At 49.9% G+C, this 25,462-nt stretch overlaps 1 protein-coding gene across 3 annotated transcripts in view; it reads left to right on the forward strand.

Annotated features, from left to right (window-relative positions):
* Nucleotides 1-3,568: 3,568 nt before the first annotated feature.
* The window catches only part of KIAA0513 (KIAA0513 ortholog), a 65,377-nt gene continuing 43,483 nt past the window's right edge, over nt 3,569-25,462 (forward strand). For 2 of the 3 annotated variants that reach the window (XM_025371313.1, XM_025371314.1), the window contains exon 1: nt 3,569-3,679. The gene's annotated coding sequence lies outside the window, so the exon portion shown is untranslated. The remainder of the gene's footprint in view (nt 3,680-25,462) is intronic. The other variant, XM_025371315.1, reaches the window with a different exon arrangement.

Below are 25,462 nucleotides of genomic sequence, written 5' to 3' on the forward strand. Positions count from 1 at the left end.
TTTTTTTTTTTTTTTTTTTTTTTTTTTGAGTCAGAGTCTTGTTCTATTGCCTAGGCTGGAGTATAATGGTGCGATCTCAGCTCGCTGCAACCTCCACCTCCCAGGTTCAAGCGATTCTCCTGCCTTAGCCTCCCGAGTAGCTGGGATTATAGGCATGTACCACCATGCCCGGCTAATTTTTTGTATCTTTAGTAGAGATGGGGTTTCACCATGTTGGCCAGGCTGGTCTTGAACTCCTGACCTTGTGATACGCCCACTTGGCCTCCCAAAGTGCTGGGATTAAAGGCATGAGCCACAGTGCCCAGCCAGAATATTTCTGAATATTGATTTAGCCATCCAATAACTTTACTGCTTCTCCTACCACCTTCCCATGTCCCGTCCTTTAAACAATGTCATGAGATATGTTAGCAGAGGCTCCATCCTGGATATCTGTAGGTTTCCCTGCCTGTCCAGAATCGACCCTCCTTGTTCTGACCAGACCACCTCAGTTTCCTGGGAAGAGCCTCCCTTCCCTTGCTCTCCACTCAAGTAGTGTGAGTGGGGCTGACCCCTACTCCTGTGCAGATCTGATCAATCCAGTTATTCCAACAACCTGACCTCAGAGATTGGTTCCAGGGGATGAACACACAGGTGCATCAGTCCATTCCGAACAAATCCTGGGGCTTTTGCTGAAAATATTGAAAGAGAAGATCCTTTTTTCCATGGGGCCTGCTAAGCTGAGACAGACAATATAAGTCTAGAGCTCTTGGAGGACATTCTGTAAAAAGAACCTAATCTGAGGCCAGGCGTGGTGGCTCATGCCTGTAATCCCAGCACTTTGGGAGGCTGAGGTAGGTGGATCACTTGAGGCCAGCAGTTCAAGACCAGCCTGGCCAACATGGTGAAACCCCGTCTCTACTAAAAATACAAAAATTAGACAAGCGTGGTGGTGCGCACCTGCATTCCCAGCTACTTGGGGGGCTAAGGCATGAGAATTGCTTGAGAATTGCTTGAATCTGGAAGGCGGAGGTTGCAGTGAGCTGAGATTGCATCACTGCACTCCAGCCTGGGTGACACAGTGAGACCATTAAAAAAAAAAAAAAAAAGGAGCTTAATCTGAGACTGAAGCCAACTCAAAGGAGCAGTGAAGAGCGGGAGAGACCAAGTTCTGATGACATCACTTGTGCTCCTGGATCGTGCTGAGTTAACCCCAGAGCCTTTTAGTTATGTCCGCCAACATATTCCCTCTTTTTTCGGGTTGGGGGGGCAGAGACTGAGTCTCATTCTGTCATCAGGCTGGAGTGCAATGGCGAGATCTCGGCTCACTGCAACCTCTGCCTCCCAGGTTCAAGCGATTCTCCTGCCTCAGCCTCCCGAGCAGCTGGGACTATAGATGCACACCACCACGCCCAGCTAATTTTTGTATTTTTAGTAGAGACCAGGTTTCACCATGTTGGCCAGGATAGTCTCGATCTCTTGACCTCTTGATCTGCCCGCCTCGGCCTCCCAACGTGCTGGGATTACAGGCGTGAGCCACCACACCCGGCCCCCTCTCTTTTAAAAACCAGTTTGAATCGAGTTTCCATCACTAGTAACTGAAAGAATCCTGGGAAATAAACCTTCTGAGTCCAGATATATATTTCCACCATATTTCCTTGAATTACCAGTTTATACATTTCACAGCAAGAAATAAGGTTAACCTAGTGTGACCTGGTCTTTGTCACTGGTGTTTCATCTTTGGAGAGGTCACACATATTTTTTTGTTAAGTCATCTGTCCTGAAGATTTTCCAGGCCCAATGGCAAGTTCACCGATCTGTGGTTTGCAGAACTCACTTTCTTCCTCTTTTAAAAACTGGTCATGTCATCTGCCTCTCTGTAACCTTTTGACAAGGTCAGAAAACCTTCTACGAAGTCAGGAGAGGGTCTGCATGACGTTCCCCTAAAACAGAATCTGACTAAATGAGTCACCTTTTTTCAATTCTCCCGAACAGCTGGCAGTGCAAGGGCAGGTCAGGATGGCACAAGTCAGTGCCTCGTGAGAGGTTCACTTGCTGACCCAGGGAAGGAGTTTCTTCACCCACGGCATCCATCCTCCTCCATTCCCATGAATTCTACAACATGGCACTTGCATTCTGCTGGACTCAGGGCAGAACCCTGCAGAGACCAAAGGCGCACCCACTCACCTGTAGCAACCATGTCAAGGAATGAGGGGTATTTGACACAAACTGAATTCATACCAAGCTGGAGACTCCCTGAGTTCCAGCTTCACATGCATGGTGGCCACACCCAGTTGATCAAACAAATCTGGAATGAACCAGAAGGAGCTGTGGTGCTGAAGACTCCATAATCCTCAGCGCACTGCAGCTCCCAGCTTTTTTCTTCATGTGTTCCCTTAAACTTTCCCAAGGAGTCTACAGTTCAAGTCTATATCTTTCCAAGGACTATCACTTCTGCTTGGGGTGTGGGACAGATACTTGATCATCAATCCACGTCATCTTTTCTCTTAAGTGGTAGAACTTGTTTCTCCTGCATAACTCCCGAAATTTCAGAAAACCCACCGTTTTCTAAAATTGACATTCAGCCCTAGTTCAGATATCACTGCATTTCTTTAGAGACAGGGCTTGATCACTTCATTTAAGGAGCTACCAGAAGGAGCATTATAGCCCTGGAATGTAGTTGTACAAACATCTTCAGAAAATTTGAGGTGTCAGTTAATACTCCAGAACCAGATTCTCCACTTTGCTAGGTCCTGGAGTCGAGTTTGACATAACCCCCAAATTACTAGGGAGGGGCTGTCAGTTTATGTTTCCATACTTCCTCTACAACTAAAAAGGCGTCCAAAGGCAGCACTTCTATTTAAACAACTTTTTTTGTTTTAATTGAGGAGACATAGAAGAAACTGAATGGCCTGAACGTTGTGTTTATTGTATTTGCTGAAAAGATGCCGACTGGCTTAGAATTTATGGAGCAACTGAGATGGAATCTACCAGTCTCAAAGATGCCCCGTTTTAAAAAATATATTGGCCTCCGATTGTTCTTCCATACCATGTATCCTCGCCGGACATTTTTCTTTGTAAAATTTTTTAAAAAATTTATATCATTTATTTATTATTTTTTTTTTTAGCTCCGGCTCAAAGCCTCGCTGGACTAATTTTAAAGGTATGTTGGTTAATGTCATGCCTTCACCGTAACTAGGGGATAGGGCGGGTAAATGCCACGCTTGTTTTAAAGGTAGGGAAACCCAGGGCCAGGAAACAACTAGAATCAGACGGTATTTCCTAGATCCCTGCTGGCGCTTCTCATGCTCCCAACAAAATCATGAAATAACCCACTCACCTGTACGCACCGGCCCTGCCCCACCCCACCCACTGCTCCCAGAGCCGGAGAACACCCAGCCTCTTGGCAGAGCAAGCAAGGATCCAGGTATCCCCGGGCGCGCACCCACGTAGCGGAGCAGGCCTCGGGCCCCGCAGGCTCCGCCCTGTCACGTGACACCAACCGTGGTCCGCCCCTCCTGGGAGGGGAGGGCACGACCCGTCTCTCGCCTGCGCAGAAGGGGCTGGAGGCGGGCACGTCCAGTTGACTGACAGCTCGCGCCGCGGCATCGGGAAAGGACCCGGCTGCTCGCGGGCGGCGCAGTCGCCGCAGCCGCGGAGTCCGACGGCGCCGGTTCGCTGCGCTGTGTGCCCGCGGTGAGAGGTGCGGTGGGGCGTCCTCAGGCCGGCCTGACAGGCTCGTGAGGGGAAGGATGACCCAGGAGGGACGGCGGGGACCCGGGACGAGGGTCTGCGAGGGGTGACAGCTGGGAGCGCCGTGGGGCGGGGGGCGCGAGGAGGGAGGAGGGGTCCGCGGGGTAGGCGGGGGCGGGGCCTCGCGGGCCGGGGGCTCAAGCCGCGGTTCTCCGCAGGCTCCTCGCCTGCTGGGAGGCAAGGGGAATAGGGGAAGGTCGCTGGGAGCCCATGGGCGGAGGGGCAGTGCGGACGCCGGTGAATGAGTGCAACCCGGGCCGCTGCCGGGAGGAGGCGCCCCCAAACCGGGGGCAGGTGGTGGCAGCAGGTGGCTTTGGGATGGAGCTGGTGTCCCAGTCTTGGGGGAAGAAGAAATCCCGGACTCCTGCAAGGGCATTCTGGGGAGAGGGTGCAGGGACCCGGGGGGTAAAGACATTGGCGAATCGTGCGTGTGTGCGGGTTGATGAAGTTGCTGCCTCACCGCTCCCGGGGCTAGCAGGGTGGGGTGAGAGAAAGGGGCTTCCTGGCCTGGGTGGCCAGCCCTATCCATTCTGCCTCTTCCCTCTGCTCTTGATGGGCCCGTGAGCAAAGGGGAGGATTGCAGAGAGCATAGCAATGGAAATACGGTTTTAGCAGCTCAGTTTAGGACCGCTGGATCAGGTGGAATTGAACACGTTTAGAGGATCTTGGAAAGGACAGAATTGAGTGTTCTGGAGCTGGGTGCGTGCCCCCCATTCCTGCCCTTGTCCTGGGTTTGTGCTTCCCTGGGTTGCAGGTTGATTAGACTTGGGAAGATGAAAAGGGGAAGAGGAAAAAAAGACTTTGCAGGGGCACCAGCTGGGTCCTCTTCCTCTCTAGTTAGGGGCCAGGCATGAGTCCCAGCCTCCAGATTGTGCAGGAACAGCCTCTGAGCTGGCACAGGTACGGCGCCCCTGACGTGGAGGTAGTGGCTGTGGTGAGTCAGTGTTAGAGGCAGGCTGACAGCTGTCAGGGCCAAGGCTGCTTTAGCCAGGCTGTGACTTGATGTTGATGTTTCAGATTCATTTCCTTAGAGGCAACCCCCTCCCTCAACCTAAAAGCAGGGTAGAGAAATGCTTAACACCGAATCGTGCAAAGGAAAAAGGTGTGGGTTATATTGCATGTGAGCGTTCCTTCCTGTCTTCCCCCCATTTCTCCTGGGAAGCGTATGTTCTCCATTGTTCAGTGTCTCTGGCTGTCACTTGTTTTTATTTCCACTTTGTTCAGAAATAGGACTGCTTACGCCTTTGAAGCGCGGGACGAAAGGCTATTGAGATTGGCTCGCAATGAAAAAGTTGACTCATGAGATTTTCTTTTTCCATTAAAGAGATGAAGATGGCGTGGGACTCACATGTAGGCAGCCTTCACGACACTCAGATCATCACTAGCCTCTCTGTGTTACATTCTGACGTTTCTGGCCGTGTTTGCCTTTTGTATGGGACGTGTCAGTTAGTGTGAAGGTTGGTTTGCGTTATTTGAGATGTAACAGCCAAAGGCAATGAGAAGCCACTTGGTGACGGAGTAAATCACAAGCCTTAAATAATTTGCTGCTGAATGCCAGAAAGTGGAGGATTTCCATAGATACTGGCTATGGCTCTCTTTTCATGACAATAACTGCTCTTCAAAGGCGAATTGCTTTATAGTAGCCCCAGTGGCTCTGAGGAGCATCTTTGAGGACAGTCCCCAGGAAGGGTTTGGGGTGGGATGAGTCATGCTGCCTGCCTCTCTGTCCTCCCACCTTCTCCCTCCTTTCTCTCATAAAGCAAAAGTAATCAGGTTAAAAAAAACACCAAAAGCAGCCTGGGGCAGTTTTTAAAAAAAGTCATGAGAAGTCAACCAGCAGCAGGAAAGACATGCAAAGGCAGGAGTAAAAACCCTATTGTCCATAATAACCCTCACTTTCATATTTCACAAGGGTTTTCCCACGCAGACTCGTGGCTAATCTTCATTATAAGCTTGGCAATCAGGATGGGTTTGTTACCATTCCCATGTCACACATGAGGAAACTGAGGCTGAGTGACTTGCCCAGGGTCACTTTGCTACTGTGAGCACAGTGAAGTGATCAGCCCAGCCATCTGACACTGGATATAGCAGCCCTTACCACTCTGTGGAATGGGAAGTGGGGCAGATCCGGGTGGATTGTGCCTCACACGAGGGGTCCTCAGAGGCTTGCAAAACATCCTTTTCTTCCACCACCTGCCCGGCTTACCGAATCCGCCGCAGCACCCCTGCCCCCGCCCCAAGCTTGAGGTAGTCTGTGTGGACTCAGATTTATTTGGACGTCCTTGAGAAATCCAATAGGAAGTATGATTTCAAAGAGCGTCTTTTGCTTAAGTCTCTGTATTTCCACATAGCCCAGGTGTCTTCAGCTGTGTGAGGCAAGACAGCATGCAGTTCTCGGGCAGCCTGCTAGAATCGTTTTCCTTGTCCTCCACCCGAAAGAGAAATGCAGTGGTTGTGAAACCAAGGGAGCTGACCCAGTAACTTTGTTTATTCTAAACCGTTTTTTATATGTGGCATTATATGCATTATGGTGACACTTAAAAATAAGCCATAGGGCTGGGCGCGGTGGCTGTCGTTTTCCTGTAGTTCCGGCACTTTGGGAGGCTGAGGCAGGTGGATCACCTGAGGTCAGGAGTTCAAGACCAGCTTGGGCAACATGGTGAAACCCGTCTCTACTAAAAATACAAAAATTAGCTGGGCATGGTGGCGGGTACGTGTAATCCTGGCATCCTGGCTGAGGCAGAATCACTTGAACCCAGGAAGTGGAGGTTGCAGTGAGCTGAAATTGCGCCACTGCACTCCAGCCTAGGTGACAAAGAAAGATTCCATCTCAAAAAAAAAAAAAAAAAAAAAAAACAAACCCCAAAAAGGCGTAGTTGTTCTCATGAGGGAAGAACAAGTTTTAATCCCACTGTCTAAATCTGGGCATCACAAATAGGACTTCGGGGGAGGTTGGCCGATAAATGTTTCGGCAAGTCAGTGGTATAAAACAATGGAAAGCCAAGGCAACCCCGGGCACATGAACAGAAGTATAGGTCTGGAATGAAACAGGGGACAGTCCCAGTCTACTCCATGCTTAGAACATTGTGTTCTTTTCTGGACATCACATGTAATGAACGGTGTAGAAAAAAATAAGCATTTTCTTTTTTTTTTTTTTTTTTGAGACGGAGTCTCGCTTTGTCACCCAGGCTAGAGTGCAGTGGCCGGATCTCAGCTCACTGCAAGCTCCGCCTCCCAGGTTCATGCCATTCTCCTGCCTCAGCCTCCCACATAGCTGGGACTACAGGCACCCGCCACCTCGCCCGGCTAGTTTTTTGTATGTTTTAGTAGAGACGGTGTTTCACCGTGTTAGCCAGGATGGTCTCGATCTCCTGACCTCGTGATCTGCCCGTCTCGGCCTCCCAAAGTGCTGGGATTACAGGCTTGAGCCACCGCACCCGGCCAAAATAAGCATTTTCGTTGGAAACTGCTACAGTGGTGAATGAATTAGATGTAAGCCTGGAGAAGCTTGGGAACTGTGATTTATTAAGCCCAGGGTTCCAAGAACCAAGGGACAAAAGTAATAGAAAGACTTGGCCTTGGCTGGGTGTGGTGGCTACACTTGGAATACCAGCACTTTGTGGGGGCCAAGGCAGGCGGATCACCTGAGCCCAGGAGTTCAAGACCAGCCTGGACAACATGGCGAAACCCCATCTCTACCAAAAAATATACAAAAATTAGGCAGGCGTGGTGGTGCAAACCTGTAATCCCAGCTACTAGGGAGGCTGGGGTGGGAGGATCACTTGAGACCCAGAGGTGGAGGTTGCTATGAGCTGAGATTGTACCACTGCACCTCAGACTTCAGTTTTAAGACCGTAATTGTGCAAGAGTGGTCGTTTAAAAACTCTGAGTTAAATCGTGTCTGTCTCTAGCAGCTTCCCAAGACCTTGGTCAACTAGGGCAACTGCGCAGGTGCTGACTGACCCTGCCTGTTTCTCCAGCTTCATCGACTGCTGCTGTCACTCACCAGGGTCCTGCCTTCTTCCTGTGCCTTGCGAGTGCCAAAATGACTCTGCCTCAGGGCTTTTGCACGGGCTGTTCCTCCCCTTTCTATGGCCAGCTTCCTGCTGTTCCCATCACTGCTGCAGTATCACATCCTTAGTGAGACCGTTCCTAATAGTCAGAATAATGTTCTTTTTCCTCTGATCCCTGTCCACTCACTCTGTCATATTATAGTGTTTTATTTTCTTCATAACAATATCAGAAATGACCTCGTTTATTGGAGAATGCTTTTACTAGAGACGGTCAAACCTAGCCTGGCTAGTGGACCATTGGGCAAGAGAATTCAGGCACTAGACAGACAGTAATGGCAGGTCACCTTTATTTCTCTCAGGACTGCTCTCACAAAGAAGTACACATCGGGGCTTAAAGCAACCGAAATTTATTCTCACAGTTCTGGAGACCACAAATCCAAAATGAAGGTGTCAGCAGGGCTGGTTCCTTCTTGGGGACTCAGAGAGAGACTCTGTGCCTTGCTCCCAGCTTCTGCTGGTGGCCGGTGATCCGTGATGTCCCCTCACTGGCATCTGCGTTACCGCAGGGTCAGCCCCAGTGGTCACATGGCCTCCTTGTCCCCTTGTGTCTGTCTCCACTTCATGTCTTCTCCTGTGGGTCTGTGTCTCTTCTCCTCTTAAAAGGGCACCAGTCGGATTGGGCTTGGGTTCCACACTACTCCATTATGACCTTCTCTTTTTTTGAGACAGAATCTGTTGCCCGGGCTGGAGTGCAAGGCATGATCTCAGCTCACTGCAACTACCGCCTCGCGTGCCTCAGCCTCCCCTGTAGCTGGGATTACAGGTGCGTGCCACCACGCCTGGCTAATTTTTGTATTTTTGGTAAAGATGGGGTTTCACCATATTGGCCAGGCTGGTCTCGAACTCCTGACCTCAAGTGATCCTCCTGCCTCGGCCTCCCAAGTTGTGGGATGACCTCCACTCGACTAATTACATCCACAGAAGCCCTATTTTCTTTTCCTTTCTTTTCTTTCTTTCTTTCTTTTTTTTTTTTTTTTTGAGACAATGTCTCACTCTGTTGCCCAGGCTGGAGTGCAGTGGTGTGATCTTGTCTTGCTGCAAGCTCCGCCTCCCAGGTTCACGCCATTCTCCTGCCTCAGCCTCCCGAGTAGCTGGGACTACAGGTGCCTGCCACCACGCCTGGCTAATTTTTTGTATTTTTAGTAGAGATGGGGTTTCACCGTGTTAGCCAGGATGATCTCAATCTCCTGACCTCGTGATCCGCCCACCTCGGCCTCCCAAAGTGCTGGGATTGCAGATGTGAACCACTGTGCCCAGCCCCACAGAGACCCTATTTTCAGTTAAGTTCACAGGTTCCCTGGGTTAGGACCTCAACATATCTTTTGGGTCCAGGGGTTGCAGGGGTGGGGGCGCCTAAATTCAATCCATAATGCCTTCCAGGATCAAGATGCAGTGGCGTTTTAAAGGGAAAAATTGGCAGGAGGTGCTCGATTATTTTTAGGGATAATGACGGGGATGTGGACGTTTTTACGAGAAGCATTCATGATCCTTACGATTTGGGAGTCAAGTGCTGACCATGTGCTTCACCATGAAGAGGGCGAGCAATCCAGCGACCTGCCCAAGGCCATGCAGCTCCTGACAGTGAGAATCTCCTCACTTCAGATTGCAGAGCCCACAGCTTCTTTACCCCTCCCGGCAGGGACGCCACTGCTGCTTCAGGTCAGGATGCTGGGTTTCTGCGATGCACTCTGCACGGGCCCAGAGAGATGATTCCCTTCCTTTGCGTTTTGCTACACTGGTCCTTGTAGTGGAGGAACAGCTCATCGGCGTCCAGCAGTGAAATAAATGGCGCGGCTGAATACGATGCCCTCCCACTTAGCCAATGCTTCCCAGAGGCGGTGGCGTATGTAGAAGCCTCTTCCCTTGTGTAATTTGGAAGGGCTGTTTACCAAGGCCTCCAGAGCTGTAGGCTTCTGCGTCTCAGATTTGACCAAGGATGAGCCCTCAGGGAGTTCACAGAGCAACTTTTCTCCCTTTGGGCTGGGGGTGGGGGCAGGGGTGGGAGAAAGGTAGAGCAGGACTGGTGCCAGCTGACTTATCTGGTGACTGGCACCTGCAGCTGGAGATGCCTCAATTCCTGGATCTGTCACCCAGGTACCCAATATGCCCCTGTCTTTATTTATTTTTATTTTTGACTAAGTAATATGTGCAGATGGCACCAAATTCAAATGATACAGAAAGATGTCGTAGTTTGTCCCTCCCTGCCCCCGCCGCTTCCCAGTTACCCTCCCCAGTGGCATTACTGCCCATTTCTTGTGTCTTCTTCCAGAGATCTGATATCCTTTTAATGTCCCCAATTAACCTTCATCCCTGTCACCCCATGGGTCATGCTCGCCATCCCTCCCCTCAATCCGTCCTTCCTCCAACCTCCACAGTCCATCTGTTGTGACAGATGACTTGTTGCCCGTGTTAAGAGCTGATGAGACTAGGCGTGGTGGCTGATGCCTGAAATCCCAGCACTTTGGGAGGCCGAGGCAGGTAGATCACTGGAGGTCAGGAGTTCGAGACCAGCTTGGCCAACATGGTGAAACCCTCTCTCTTACTAAAAATACAAAAATTAACCAGGCGTGGTTATGGGTTCCTGTAAGCCCAGCTACTAAGGAGGCTGAGGCAGGAGAATCGCTTGAACACAGGAGGTGGAGGTTGCAGTAAACTGAGATCACACCATTGCACTCCAGCCTGGGCGACAAGAGGGAAACTCTATCTCCAAAAAAAAAAAAAAAGCTGATGGCTGTACTCCTGCCAAGGAGTTTATCTGGGGAAGGAAGGTGCTTAGCAGAAATGAGTCTGTACAGTTAAATGTGGGGCAAGAGTGTGGGGAAAGTGCTTTTATTTATGGAGTGGTTTTCATAGTCTTGTGCCTTAGACTTCACTGGGTAGGGTTTGCCATGTCCAGGGCGAGTACAGAGGAAGGAATGTGACGGAGACAGTTTATTTTATGTGGCTGAGGTATAAAAATTGTGTGGTTGTTATTATGGCTCATATTTTTAGGGTTTCCTCTGTCCACGCCCAGCTATGTGCCCAGTACCTCATGGGGCTGTCACTTCAACCCTCACAAAAACAGTGTAATGTAGCCACGGTTACCATCCCCATTTCGCAGGTGAGAAAACAGGTATAGAGAGGCGGAGTAACATGCCTCTATCACACAGTGTGTAAGAGCAGTGCCAGCACGTGGGCCAGGGCAGCCCATCTCTGGGCCTGGGTTTCTTTGCCTCTCCCCTGTGCCACCTCTCCTGGCAGAGTGCAGGTCACCTTTGAGACCCCCTGTCACCGGAGACAAGTGCTCTGCAGGGCGCTGGGCCCCTAAGCCCCACCTCACACCTGTGCACCTGCCTCTGCCCCTTCCCCAGGCTGAGCCGTCAGCTACCCTGCTTCCTCTCAGCCCTCTGATTTCCACCTGGCTCTCAAAGCCCCAGGCACCAGGACATCTTCCTGGAGCCCCCGGTTCTCAGAGCAGGGCCACAGCGGTGCTGGGTCTGTCCCCCGTCCCGTGGCAGGCGCCTCTCTTGCCCTCTTCACCGCCCGTTCCTCTCTGAGCAGGTCAGAAGTGGCTCTGCAAGTCCTGTGTTGTCCTGCTCGTTCCGTTCCCCAGGCCTAGCCCAGTGCCCAGCACAGAGCATGTGACGAAGAAATGCTGGTGGCACAGGAAGCTGGTGGTTTAGGAAGCCCTGGTCTCCACCCGGCTCCATGGGGACCCTCCTCTCCCAGGCTGTGAAAGGAAGGCTTTGACCTCAAGTCTTCTAGCGTCAGAATCTTCTCTCACTATGCTTATGATATTGTTTTGTTTTTTGTTTGTTTGTTTTTAGAGATGAGATCTTGCTCAGTGGTCCAGGCTGGAGGGCAGTGGTGCAACCACCACTCACTGCAGCCTCAACCTCCCAGGCTCGAGTGATCCTTCCACCTCAGCCTGCCAAGTAGCTGGGACTACAGGCATGCGCCACTATGCCTGGCTAATTTATTTTTATTTTTTATTTTTAGTAAAAATAGGATCTTGGCTGGGTGCGGTGGCTCACAGCTGTAATGCCAGCACTTTGGGAGGTCAAGGTGGGCAGATCACAAGGTCAGGAGATCAAGACCATCCTGGCTAACACGGTGAAACCCCATCTCTACTAAAAAAATACGGAAAAATTAGCCAGGCGTGGTGGCAGGCGCCTGTAGTCCCAGCTACTCGGGAGGTTGAGGCAGGAGAATGGTGTGAACCCAGGAGGCAGAGCTTGCAGTGAACCGAGATCCTGCCACTGCACTCCAGCCTGGGCAATAGAGCAAGACTCTGTCTCAAAAAAAAAAAAAAAAAAGAAAGAAATGGGATCTTGCTATGTTGCCTGGGCTGGTCTTGCACTTCTCGGCTCAAGCAATCCTCCCGCCCTGGCCTCCCAAAATACTGGAATTACAGGCGTGAGCCACCACAGCTGGCCTGCGTAGAGTGTTTAAACAGGCTTCTTTCCTCCTTCTTTGTTTGTTTCTTTAACAGCTTATTGAGTATGTTCTAGATATCATAACATTTTCCCATTTCAATTGTACAATTTAGTGATTCTTAGTAGTTTTACTGAGTGGTGCAGCCTTCCTCATAATCTAATTTCAGAACATTTCCATCATCCCATCCACGAGACCCCTTTCGCATTTGCAGTCTCTGCCCCCACCTCCCAGTCTGGCCTCTGACAACCACTAATCCAGTTTTTGTCTCCATGGATTCACCTGTTCTGGACATTTCGTAAACATGGAATCGTGCAGTATGTGGCCTTGTAACTAGATTCATTTTTAGTTCGTCACTGTTGTAGCATGTGTCCATGCTCTGTTCCTTTCTACTGTGGATGTTTTTAGTGATTGTCTGGTACTGGGAAAGAGTGCCGGTGCCTTCTGGCCCTCTGCACTCGTCTCCATCTGCCCTCTTGCAGAGGGAGCCTTTGATTGTGGGGTGGACGAGCGGGGAGTAGCCCTCCTGGGTGTGCTTACATATTACGCCATAGACCTTGCTTGACTGCCACAGTGTGCCTGTACTGTCCTCTTTCTGTTCCAGGATCCAGTCCAGGGCACCACACTGCATGTGGTCACACCTGCCCAGCCCCCCTCCCCTGGGACCGCTCCCACCTTTCCTTATTTCACGCACAGTTTGGTGGTCTCCGTGTAACACGGGATCTTCATAGCTCCCAGAAGGAAAGTGATGCAGCGGCAGTGTGTGTGTGAGGTCCGCCTCGCTCAGTAGGAAGAACCTGACTTGAGAAAATCCTGCTTTCGTTCTTGCAGGGTTTCTGGCCTTATTCCAGAAATGTTCTCCTGCCTCTAAATATCAGAAATGAATGGCCAGGACCCATTGCTCTGTAGGAGTAGTTTCTAGCCAAGGCTGATGGGGATGGTAAATTAGAAGAAGGAAAGGAGAGAGAAGGGGTTTTTTTTTTCTCTTCATGGCTGAGTCCATGTAGGAAAGCGTGTGCCTGACAGACCATCTTCTTCAGTGACATCCTTTTCTGTGCCAGGTGTGTTTGGAGACATTTTCCTGGCCTTTACATCATAGCCAGGCGTGACTCACAAGCAGATGACTCAGTGGCAAAAGTGACCAATGAGCTAGGGGAAAATGAGAATCTAGGAACAGTGGAACAAATGGAAAATGCCAGAGTCAGTGCATGTGGACGGCCGCTGTGACGCTGACATCCTTGAGTTAGGGGATGTCGGGTGAACCTAGGACGCTGGGATACAAAATGGGGCCCTGAAAGGAGGGGTGCAAGCCTCATGAGGGAAGAGAACCACATTCTGAGTGAATAGTAAGTATCGAGAATGAAGTAAAAGAATGAAATGAGACCAAAGCAGTGTCCGTGTGTCACTGTCAAACCTAAGACTCCCTCCCCATAATTTTTAAAAAACTTAATTTGCAGTGGTTGGAAGGAAATAGAAAATCCGTTAATAAAGTAAAACTAGTCGATTCCCCACTCTACTCAGTGAGAGGCAGATTATGTTGAACTTCATTACACAGAACAACATCACTCCTAAAATCCCAAGGCCCAATTTGGATAATAAAAAACACTTTACGAGTCTGCTCTTGTGGAAGGAAGCGATATTCTACATAATCGGAAATTTAATGGAAGTAGAATTAACAAGGTCATCTATGCTGTGGGAAAGAAGTAGCATGTCTCACATCCTCTCTCCCTCCTCCGGGGAACCCTCCCAAGTGAGCTGGAGCGGCCAAGAGCGGAGGGGCCCCGTGAGGCTGCGCCTCCCACCTGTGGTCCCGCGTCTGTTCTTGCTAGCATGCCAGTCCACTCTCCACACAGTGGCCAGAGTGCAGCATCTTTCCAAAGTCGAGCTTATGGCATTCCCCAGGTTTAAACCCTCCAGTTGCTCCTGGGATGTATTCCCAAGTCTGTAACTTGGCCTGCAAGTCCCTGCAGCCCTCCCACCCTCAGCTCCTTCCACACCGCCTCTGTGCACCCACTGGACCACACTGCGTCGCTATGGATAGAATGGCCCAGGTCCATGCCCTTGAAGAACACTGAGTTTGCCTCTTCCCTGGGCTGGGCCCCACGGCCTCCGGATCGTAGTGACCTCCCTGCTTTCTCAGGCTGAAGGTGCTCCTTGCTGCCAGCTACCTTCCCTAACCCAGCACAGTCCAGCAGAAATGCAAGACGTACCACATGTGTGATTTTAAATCTAGCAGCCACATTAAACAAGTAAGGGTATCTAACAGTATAATCTATTTTTTAATTGGCCGGGTGCGGTGGCTCATGCCTGTAATCCCAGCACTTTGGGAGGCCAAGGTGGGTGCATCACTTGAGGTCAGGAGTTCGAGACCAGCCTGACCAACACAGTGAAACTCTATCTCTACTAAAAAGACAAAAAGATCGCTGGGCATGGTGGTGGGCACCTGTAATCCCAGCTACTCGGGAGGCTGAGGCAGGAGAATCACTTGAACCTGGGAGGCGGAGGTTGCAGTGAGCCGAGATTGTGCCACTGCACTCCAGCCTGAGCAACAGAGCCAGACTCAGCCTCAAAAAAAAAAAAAAAGAAAGAATCTCTTGTTAATAGATTCTATTATTCTATTTAACCCAATACCAATATATCCAAAATATTATTATTTCTACATGTAATCTATATAAAAATTATTAATGAGATAGCTTACATTCTCTTTTCTGCTCAAAGTCTGAAATCTGGTGTGGTGAGCAGGTCACAGCTTGAACAAGCCACATTTATGGGCTCAAGGGCCACATGTGGCCAGCAGCTACCACAGTGGGCAGCACAGCTCTGACCTGTTAGTGACATATTTTATTCATAGTACAGATGATGGCTATAATATCTTTTGTTTGCTTTTTTGCTCTCTGACTAGCACATAAGCTCCCTGAGGGCCAGGCCTTTGTCTCTTTCACCCAGAGCAATGCCTGGTGCACTGTAGATGTTCAATAATACTTGTTGACTGAGTGGACAGAGGCCAAACACAAACCCTCAATTCTCCTGCTGCTCTATAGGCCACAGAGTAGTCAGTGCCATTGGGAGCCTATTTTAACCAGGGCCATTTAATGTCACGAGGTTCCTTGTAACACAAAACACTGTTTTATGTAGGGACTTATGTATCATCAAAGGTCTATATGATTACTCTTTTTTATTTTTTTGAGACAGGGTCTCACTGTGTTGCCCAGGCTGGAGTGCAGTTGCACGATCAGGGCTCACTGCAGCCTCAACCTCTGGGGATGAAGTGATCCTCCTGCCTCAACTTCCTGAGTACCTGGGACCATAGGCATGTGCCACCATGCCCAGCTACTTTTATTTATTTTATTTATAGATGGGGTTTCGCTGTGTTGCCCATGCTGGTCTTGAATTCCTGGGCTCAAGTGATACTCCCACCTTAGCCTCCTGTGTAAATGGGCCTACAGACATGTGCCACCATGCCCAGCTAAGTTTTGTATTTTTTGTAGCAATGGGGTTTCGCCACGTTGGCCAGGCTGGTCTTGAACTCCTGACCTCAAGTGATCCCCCTGCCTCAGCCTCCCAAAATATTGGGATTACAGGTGTGAGCCACCACTGCTGGCATGATTACTCTTTATTGGGTTGTTTTTTTTTTTTTGGATGATAGTGATACCAAAGAAAGAAAAAAAGGTTTTCTTTATTCTTTTTTTTTCTTTTTTTGAGATGGATCTCACTCTGTCACCCAGGCTGGAGTGCAGTGGCGCCATCTTGGCTCACTACACCCTCCACCTCCCGGGTTCAAGTGATTCTCCTGCCTCGGCCTCCTGAGTAGCTGGGATTACAGGCATGCGCTACCATGCCTGGCTAATTTTGTATTTGTAGTAGAGACAGGGTTTCACCATGTTGGCCAGGCTAGTCTCGAACTCCTGACCTCAGGTGATTCGCCTGCCTCAGCCTCCCAAAGTGCTGGAATTACAGGCGTGAGCCGCTGTGCCCGGCCATAGGAGGGTTTTTAACAGGAAGCAAGTGCAGAGATTGAGATGCTTTGAAACTGTTGCTTGGAGTTAATGTAGGTCAGGAGTTTCAACTGGAGACATTTGCAGTTGTGACAACCCAGGGGTGCTTCTGGCATCTAGTGGGTGGGGGCCGGGAGTGCCTCAGGCATCCTATAGTGCAAGGACAGCCCCCACCACAAGGAATGACCAGCTCAACTGTTAACGGTGCCATTGTCAAGAAACCCCATTGTTGGCTGGGCGTGGTGGCTCACACCTGTAATCCCAACTACTTGGGAGGCTGAGGTAGGAGGATCGCTTGAACCTGGGAGGCGGAGGTTGCAGTGAGCTGAGGTCACACCCCTGCACTCCAACCTGGGTGACACAGCGAGACTCTGTCTCAAAAAAACAAGAAACTCCACTGCCAATCATTGCAGCTACACATTTGTTGCTGTCTTGGAATTACCTCTGGTAATGTCGGGAAGGTTTTTAACTTCAGGAAACTTGAGAGGTTCCACGCAGGCCCCATCTTTTCATTCCCTTCTCTCCGTTCAGGTTAAACCCTCCCCAATGTATCATTGCTTTTCCTAAAAGCACAGACCAAATGGGAGCCGCCTGCAGCCAAAGCGTTTGAGATGAAAGAAAATTGGCTCCACTTGTAAACTACAGATGAGAATTTTGCAGAGAAGCCATCTAGAGAAGCATGTGCCTTGAGAGCTGTGGATCAATACACTTAAAGCAGTCCTTGGAACCTATTTAGATACCCTTGAAGCAAAACAGCCACAGAAACGTCTTTCTTTTCACTCACATGCAAGTAAACATCTGCCAACTCCACCATTTCCAGGCTCCTCAAAAATGCATTTGCATATTGCAAAGCAGGACTAGCGTGCAGAATGAGATGTATTTTAATTCCTGTTATATATTAAGGTCCCCTAAATAAGAATTCAGCTCCTGTTTTATTATGGGTAGAAAAGTGGTTGATTATATATGTTTCAGTTTTAGGGTTTTGGGGAATACTTCCAAATAGAAACTGAAGTTGTGCTAGACTAGGCAGTATTTTTTTAATCCTTCCCAACTCTCCAACTAGGTCGGAATCAGTCTGAATTAGCCATGTGGGGGATAGCAAACCACCTCACGCCTGTCACTTCGCGCCAACTGTTTCCTCTGTCCGGAATATCTTCCGTTGTATGACTGGCAGGCTCAGGCTTCTACCAGATTTCACCCAAAGAACGCAGCCCTTGAAAACCGCCCCAGGCAGAGTGGAGTTCTGCTCCTGGGCTCCTCCTGGCATCTGCCTCCTGGAGTCAGAGCGCGTGGCACATGGCTGTCATCTTTTCTGTGTGCATCTCTCTGGACTGTGCTTGGGAAAGGAAGGGTCATGTCCTATTCATCTTTCTTTCCTAGGATTTATCACAGTTCTAGTACTTGGTAGGGACTTAAAGATGGTTGCCAAGTGAATGGCTTGAACTCGTCAACGTAACACCTTTTATCTCTACTCGGGCGCTGCCTCCATCTATAAGGAAAGGAGAAGGGCAGAGAGACAGCAGCTGTCCTCGTCAGCCTCAGGTGGTGAGATTCCCAGACGTGGCACTGAGCAGAGAGGTGACAAGCCACTCAGGGGCGGGAGGGACCCTGGGTTCCCCTGGTTCTCTGTGTTTCCAGCTGGTGACACGGTAGGTGGGAAGTGGGGGTTCTAGACCCATCTGAGGAAACCGCCACTTGACTTTGGGGATACAGCTTCACCTTGTCACTTCACTCTCTGGGCTTCAGTGTCCCACTCTTAAAACAATTCCTGGGAATCTGAGCCTTTGTCCCCTGCACTGCCCACTCCTGTCCCTTCCTTATCTGTCTGCCAAGCCCCTACCCGTTTGCCAGAAGCCTGAAGTCTCATGTAACCCTGACATCCTGGGATTTTATTTGAGTAACACAAAGTCTAGAATTAATTAGTGCATAGCTGTTTTGTTCCCACTTCTTTGCAAACATCCTTTATTCTCTTATAATTATTTTAATAACATTCAACTCTTTTCTTTTGGCAGCGGATAACTTCTGTGAAAGCCCAGCATTTATGGGTGAAAAGTGCTAAGCCCTCCTTGTCAGTCAATCCCTACTGAAGTGGGAACTAGAGAAGTTCAGATGCTTTGGATGGGATATCAAATTGCTAATCACATGTGGCCTGTGTGTCTTCCACATGGGGAGACCTGTAGGTTGAGTCTTTTCCCGTGGCTCTTGGTCGAGGGAGTGTTCATCCACCCCGGTGTACTGCAGCTGTGTGAAGAGTCCTTATCTATCCCCCAAATGAGCAAATACGGGACGGGGTCCTTGTCCATACCCGAAATATTGTAAGGCTGTGGACTCCCACTCTGCCTGGGTTTATCTAGACACGTCCATCTTTGCTCTGTAGCCTTAGGCATCTGTTTAACCCTTTTAAGCCTTACCGTTTCTTCCCCCATGAAGTGGGGATAATAGTTTTAGCTTGTATGTTACTGGAGAATGAAATCAGATAATTAGTGCCTGGTATGTAGGGAATATACAATAAATGTGAGTTATAGTTATTATGTCATCATCAAAAAGGAGTAAATAGTGGTAATACTGAGTGTTGTGGAAAAGAACAGTCCAGCCCAGCATGGCTCCCTCCCAGCAGTGCCATGCACAGAGGCAGCAGCAGGCAGCAGTTGGCTTGGCCTTTCTGCAGGGCGTTCGTCAGGCCACACCATGGCACTCGGAGGCAGGCAGGCTTCTGAGATTCCCTGAGAGGGAGGAGCAGAGACTTTTGAAATGTCTGAAAGTGCCATCCTTTTATTCAAATATAAGTTTTTAAGGAAAGAAAATTTTTAGAAAACCGTGATTGTGTATAACTTCTATAATGAGTGGGATACACATCTTTATTTATTTTTAACAACTACGAGGTTTATAAACAAGTAGTCGGAAAGATAATTCTTTACATTTGCTAATATGTCGTAACAGGCACAAACCGAAATACAATTTTAGAGTAGCAGTGTATAAAAATACTTTTTAAATAGTCATTTTGATAGGTACAGTAGCACTTGGAAAAACAGCTGTGTAGTTATTCCTTGTGAGGACCTACTAAAACAACTCCGTTTACTACCCCCAGCTACAACTGAAAGCACAAACCTGGCAAGCAAGTTCTCTTACCCAGGGACACACCACACACACCTGTGCACTGAAATAACCTCCAGCCCCCATCTGTGGTGCACATTGGTGAGGCATCCGTCTCAAACAGGGCATGAGATGACAGTGTTTGGAGCCTGTTGCTGCTTGGTGGTTTTTTTTTTTTTTTTTTTTTTTTTGAGACAGAGTCTCACTGTGTCACCCAGGCTGGAGTGCAGTGGTGCCATCTCAGCTCACTGCAACCTCTGCCTCCTGGGTTCAAGCAATTCTCATGCCACAGCCTCTTGAGTAGCTGGGACTCCAGGCATGCACCACCACACCCAACTAATTTTTTGTATTTTTAGCAGGGCTGAGATTTCACCATGTTAGCCAGGTTGGTCTTGAACTCCTGACCTCAAGTGATCCACCCACCTCAGCCTCCCAAAGTGCTGGGATTACAGGTGTAAGCCACCATGCCCAGCCAGGAAATGATGTTTAATGGATTGAAATGTCTTACTTGAGGCTGGGCGTGGTGGCTCAGGCCTGTAATCCCAGCAGTTTGGGAGACCAAGGCAGGCGGATCACCTGAGGTCGGGAGTTCAAGACCAGCCTGACCAACATTGAGAAACCCCATCTCTACTAAAAATACAAAATTAATCGGGCGTGGTGGTGCATGCCTGTAATCCCAGCTACTTGGGAAGCTGAGGCAGGAGAATCTTGAACCCAGGAGGCAGAGGTTGTGGTGAGCGGAGATCGCGCCACTGCACTCCAGCCTGGGCAACAAGAGCGAAACTCCGTCTCAAAAAAAAAAAAAGAAAAGAAAAGAAAAGAAATGCTTTTCTTGAATCTTCTTGTTTGTAGACTGGCATGAACGTTTTTCCATATTTGTTTCTTAAAAACCTCAATAGGACAGAAAGAAGGAAGCCTGCCTTATCTTTTCCTTTTGTAGTCACTCATGAAGTTCTCTGTGGCTTGGGCCCTTGTCCCGTCAACAGTGAAGACACTGGGTCAGTCGTATTGGTTTGTAACTGAGGGGAGGTGAACCAGTGGTGCCCACTGCGTGTGCAGGGACTCTGGTCCCCAGGAAGGCACAGCAAGTGTCCCCGGTGTCATCGAGGGCAGGTCACAGTGTTCAGCGAGGTAACTCAAATCAAGTCCCTCGTAGTATCCCAGAGGGGGACACGGTGACAGTGTTTCCTTTCTTGGGGTTCAAAGTGATCCCTGCTGTCCTGGAAACATAGTCTCTGTCCATCTACCACCACAAAGTAATGCTCCTCTTTTTTTTTTTGAGACAGAGTCTCCCTCTGTCACCTGGGCTGGAGTGCAATGGTGCGATCTCAGCTCACTGCAACCTCTGCCTCCCAGGATCAGGCGGTTCTTCTGCCTCAGCCTCATGAGTAGCTGGGACTACAGGCACGCACCATAACACCTGGCTAATTTCTGTGTTTTTTGTAGAGACGGGGTTTCACCTTGTTGGCCAGGCTAGGCTGGTCTCGAACTCCTGACCTCGTAATCCGCCTGTCTCGACCTCCCAAAGAGCTGGAATTACAGGCATGAGCCACCATGCCCAGCCAGTAATCTTCCTCTTAAGAAGGCATCAGGCCGGGTGTGGTGGCTCACGCCTGTAATCCCAGCACTTTGGAAGGCCAAGGTGAGCGGATCATGAGGTCGGGAGATCGAGAACATCCTGGCTAACACGGTGAAACCCCGTCTCTAATAAAAATACAAAAAAATTAGCCAGGTGTGGTGGCGGGTGCCTGTAGTCCCAGCTACTCAGGAGGCTGAGGCAGGAGAATGGTGTGAACCTGGGAGATGGAGCTTGCAGTGAGCCGAGATTGCGCCACTGCACTCCAGCCCAGGCAACAGAGTGAGAGACTCCATCTCAAAAAAAAACAAAAGTGGCCGGGCGCGGTGGCTCAAGCCTGTAATCCTAGCACTTTGGGAGGCCGAGACGGGTGAATCACGAGGTCAGGAGATCGAGACCATCCTGGCTAACCCGGTGAAACCCCGTCTCTACTAAAAAATACAAAAAACTAGCCGGGCGAGGTAGCGGTGCCTGTAGGCCCAGCTACTCGGGAGGCTGAGGCAGGAGAATGGCGTGAACCCGGGAGGCGGAGTTTGCAGTGAGCTGAGATCCGGCCACTGCACTCCAGCCTGGGCGACAGAGCAAGACTCCGTCTCAAAAAAAAAAAAATAAATAAATAAATAATAATAATAAAAATAAAAAAGTAATAAATAAATAAATAAACATAAAATAGAAAAGAAAGCATCTATCCCTCATCATGTCAACGGTCTGTAGCAGTCAGATGTGTTTCTAGACATCTCTGAGCCGTGAAAGAGCAGGCGAACGGGAGGCTGGGGCTGCCGCACATGCCTGGTTTCAGCTGATCAGGGTTGATTTATGGCCAAGCACTCACTGTTCTTTGGGGGATCCTTATATTTAATAGTTAAGCAGAGGCCCAATGACCTTGTTTGTTTGTTTGTTTGTTTGTGACAGGGTCTTGTTCTGTCACCCAGGCTGAAGTGCAGTGGCACAATCTTGGCTCACTGCAACCTCCACCTCCTGGATTCCAGTGATTCTCCTGCCTCAGCCTCCCGAGTAGCTGGGATTACAGGCATCCACCATCATGCCCAGCTAATTTTTGTATTTTTAGTAGAGATGGGGTTTCACTATGTTGGCCAGGCTGGTCTCGAACTCCTGACCTCCAGTGATCCACCTGCCTCGGCCTCCCAAAGCTCTTTATTACAGGCATGAGGTGCCGCACCCGGCCCCAATGACCTTGTTTTAAGGACATGACATGGAATTCCTGGAGTTGGGATTCATTTTGAAGAGTCAGTGGTCCTAAGTTGCCGTCAGGCAGGGGACCAGGTTCTGCCCTGTGCATTGGCCTCTGCTCCAGCCTGTGTGGGCTCTGTGGACGAGTGCCACCTGCTGCACCAGCGGGCACCTTGCAAGGGTTTGTGGAGCTCCAGCGAGTAGCCCACTTCCATCTGTCCATCTGGCTTGGACTTTCTGTACTTATTCTGGTCCCATCGTTGTGCTCCTGCAGGGCTAGGCAGATGACGGCAACCGATAATGTGCATCTCAAAGGGATAGCCACCCGAGGAAGGGTCACAGGAAATGTCACAGGGGTGGGTCGTGCCACAGCCCCTGGAAATGAGCCGGGACGTTGCCCTTGATTTTGCCTGCGTTCTGGCTTTGCACATTGAGGGAGTTGCTTCAGCCCTTCCCTTGGTCTCTGGCTGTCTGTTTGAGCTTTATGTAGGGAGCCGAGTAGGAGTCAACCCTTTGGGGCTGTCTCTCGTGAAGTCTTTCTTACCACATGCCGTGTCTTTCTCGGCTGTGCCGCTGCATCCTTCACTCATGGCTATTCTCTTAGCAGTTTCTTACCCCATGCAGCTTAAAAACAAACATCTTACCTGACCCGGAGTGCTTTCTACATGCCCGTGACACCTTTCTCCTTACAGAGGATGAAGAACCATGGAAAAACTTGGGGCTCTGATATTGCGAACTCCCTAAATTCTCCCACCTCCTTTCCCTTGTAAGCTGATGCTCAGCCCACCACCAACCAGCATCAGCCCAGTGGAGGCCCATCTGCTCTGCCTTCGTCACTTCTAGTCCCCCTCGGTTATATTTCGTGTTCCTCATTCTCACAAGGAAGAATCCCTTTCCTTCTGCAGATGGACGGCCTGTCTGTAGGCTGGTGCCATCCTTCGAGGTCTGCTGGTGACACACGCTGAGAGGGAACCTAGATCCAGAATGTGCTTGTCAGGAAGGGTGTGCAGCCCAGGGTTCTCTTCATGTTCACTGACTCTTTCCTTTGTCATCTTCATTCTGCCATTGAGCCTGTCTAGTGGGTTTTTACAATTTCAGGTACTATATGTTTAGTTCTCTTGTTGTTGTTGTTGTTGAGATGGAGTCTCACTCTGTTGCCCAGGCTGGAGTGCAGTGGCCAGATCTCAGCTCACTGCAAGCTCCGCCTCCCGGGTTCATGCCATTCTCCTGCCTCAGCCTCCCAAGTAGCTGGGACTACAGGCGCCCGCCACCTCGCCTGGCTAGTTTTTTTGTATTTTTTTAGTAGAGACGGGGTTTCACTGTGTTCGCCAGGATGATCTCGATCTCCTGACCTCGTGATCCGCCCGTCTCGGCCTCCCAAAGTGCTGGGATTACAAGCTTGAGCCACCGCGCCCGGCCAAGTTTAGTTCTAAGTGTTCCATTTGGTTCTCCTTTATACCTTCTATTTCTTTCCTGAGACTTTTGATCATTTGCTTTATGTCAAGAATACCCCTCCTTACTTCTTGGAGGGTTTGTTTTTTTTTTTTTGAGACGGAGTCTTGCTCTGTCGCCCAGGCTGGAGGGCAGTGGCGCGATCTCAGCTCACTGCAAGCTCTGCCTCCCAGGTTCTCGTCATTCTCCTGCCTCAGTCTCCCCAGCAGCTGGGACTACAGGAGCCCGCCACCACGCCCAGGTAAGTTTTTGTATTTTTAGTAGAGACGGGGTTTCACCGTGTTAGGATGGTCTCGATTTCCTGACCTCGTGATCCTCCTGCCTCAGCCTCCGAAAGTGCTGGGATTACAGGCGTGAGCCACTGCGCCCAGTGAAGTTTTTTATTATAGCTGCTGTGGAGTCTGTCAGCTAATTCCAATGTTTCTGTTAGCTCAGATGAGCTGTTGATCATCTTTTCCCATGTGAGTTGAGGATATTCAACTTCTTTGTATGCTGAATGGTTCTTGATTGGTCCTGAACATTCTGGATTGATCCTGAACATTCTGGATTGGTCCTGAAAATTACGTTAGGAAACTATGGTTCTTGATTCAGGCCTCTGGAAAGTTGTTGGTGCCTTGGTTTTAGCAGGCACTCTACCAGCTTGGGCTCAGGTTCTCAGTCCCTACCATTCTGCTGTGGGTTTTGGTGCCGTTTTCCAAGCCTTTGCCCACTCTTCAGATCTGTCCACTGTGTAGCACTCCATGGCCTGCGTGGGCCCTGGGCATGCTCCGTCCTGACCTTCAGTGCTCAGGGTCTGTGCTCGAGGGCTCTGTTTACTTATGCCTCGTTCAGGGCTGAGCCCAGGAGCTCGTAACAACTTGATGGGGTTGTTTTCCCCAGCTCCTCCCTCTCTGCAATCTCCTGAGCACTTTCCCGTTTCCTGGGCATCCTGTCTTCAGCCCTTCAGCCAGGAGGCAGGGCTTCGGTTATCAGCTGTGCCACACTTCTCCCGTGACCAAGCTTACTTTTGTGGCCAGGCAAGAAGAGGACACAGAGAAGAAAGCCAGCAGGTTTGTCACCGGCTTTGGACCACTGTTCCTCCAGCTGGGAAGGAAGGTTCCCTCCCTCAGAGCTTCAGACACCTGCCGGCTGACCCCTCTGCTGGTGTTGTCACTGTTGCCACCACTGCCGCTGTGGAATTTCCTGGGAACCAGGGCACCAGAGAGACAGGGAGAAAGGAAAAAAGCCAGGGAACTGGCCCACTGTCTCAGAACCAGGTGACCCCTTTCCTGTTGTTAGAGGCTTATCCTGGAGCCCCCGGGCACCCTCTTGCTCGCTTCTGGGTATCGGGTTGTATTTAGTCCAGGCTGGGGATACCAGGGTCAGGGACATGGTAGACTCACCGCAACCTTGGTGACACTTCAAATTCTGGTCTTCAACCCCCTTCTGCCTGCTGCTGGTCAATTCTCAGAGGCGTCAGTAGCTCCTCTGTGTGCCTGTCTAGCCTTTTAGCCTCGTTCAGTGGGCAGGGCAGGGTGGCGGGGGCGGCGCTTACTCCCTGTGGAGTAACCATAAGGAAACCAGAACCATAAGGAAACCAGAAGATGTGTTTTAAAGGCCTTAAACAGAAAAATCTGGATGATACAAAGAAATGAGGAAGTCAGGAATAAAGTAAAGGGTGAATGAGTAGGTGAGAGTGAGCAGAAGCGCCTGATATGCAGGATCCTGTGGGCCTCTGGAGCCCATCCCTTAATGCCCTCACCCATCTTTCCGTGTGCGCCTTGCCGAGGGAGGAGGGAAGCCCTCCGCACCCACCCCACCTTCCAGGTTGAGACGAAGGCTTCGACCGTCAGCACATGAGCCTATGCTTTCCACGGGGAGTGTCAGAAAGGTATGGATGGAGACATGGAAAGGGGTTTCTGAGAGTCAAGAGTCTTTAATCCATGATATCAAGTGTCTGT

This window comes from Theropithecus gelada, chromosome 20 (assembly GCF_003255815.1).
Source record: "Theropithecus gelada isolate Dixy chromosome 20, Tgel_1.0, whole genome shotgun sequence".
In the NCBI taxonomy this organism is placed as follows: domain Eukaryota; kingdom Metazoa; phylum Chordata; class Mammalia; order Primates; family Cercopithecidae; genus Theropithecus; species Theropithecus gelada.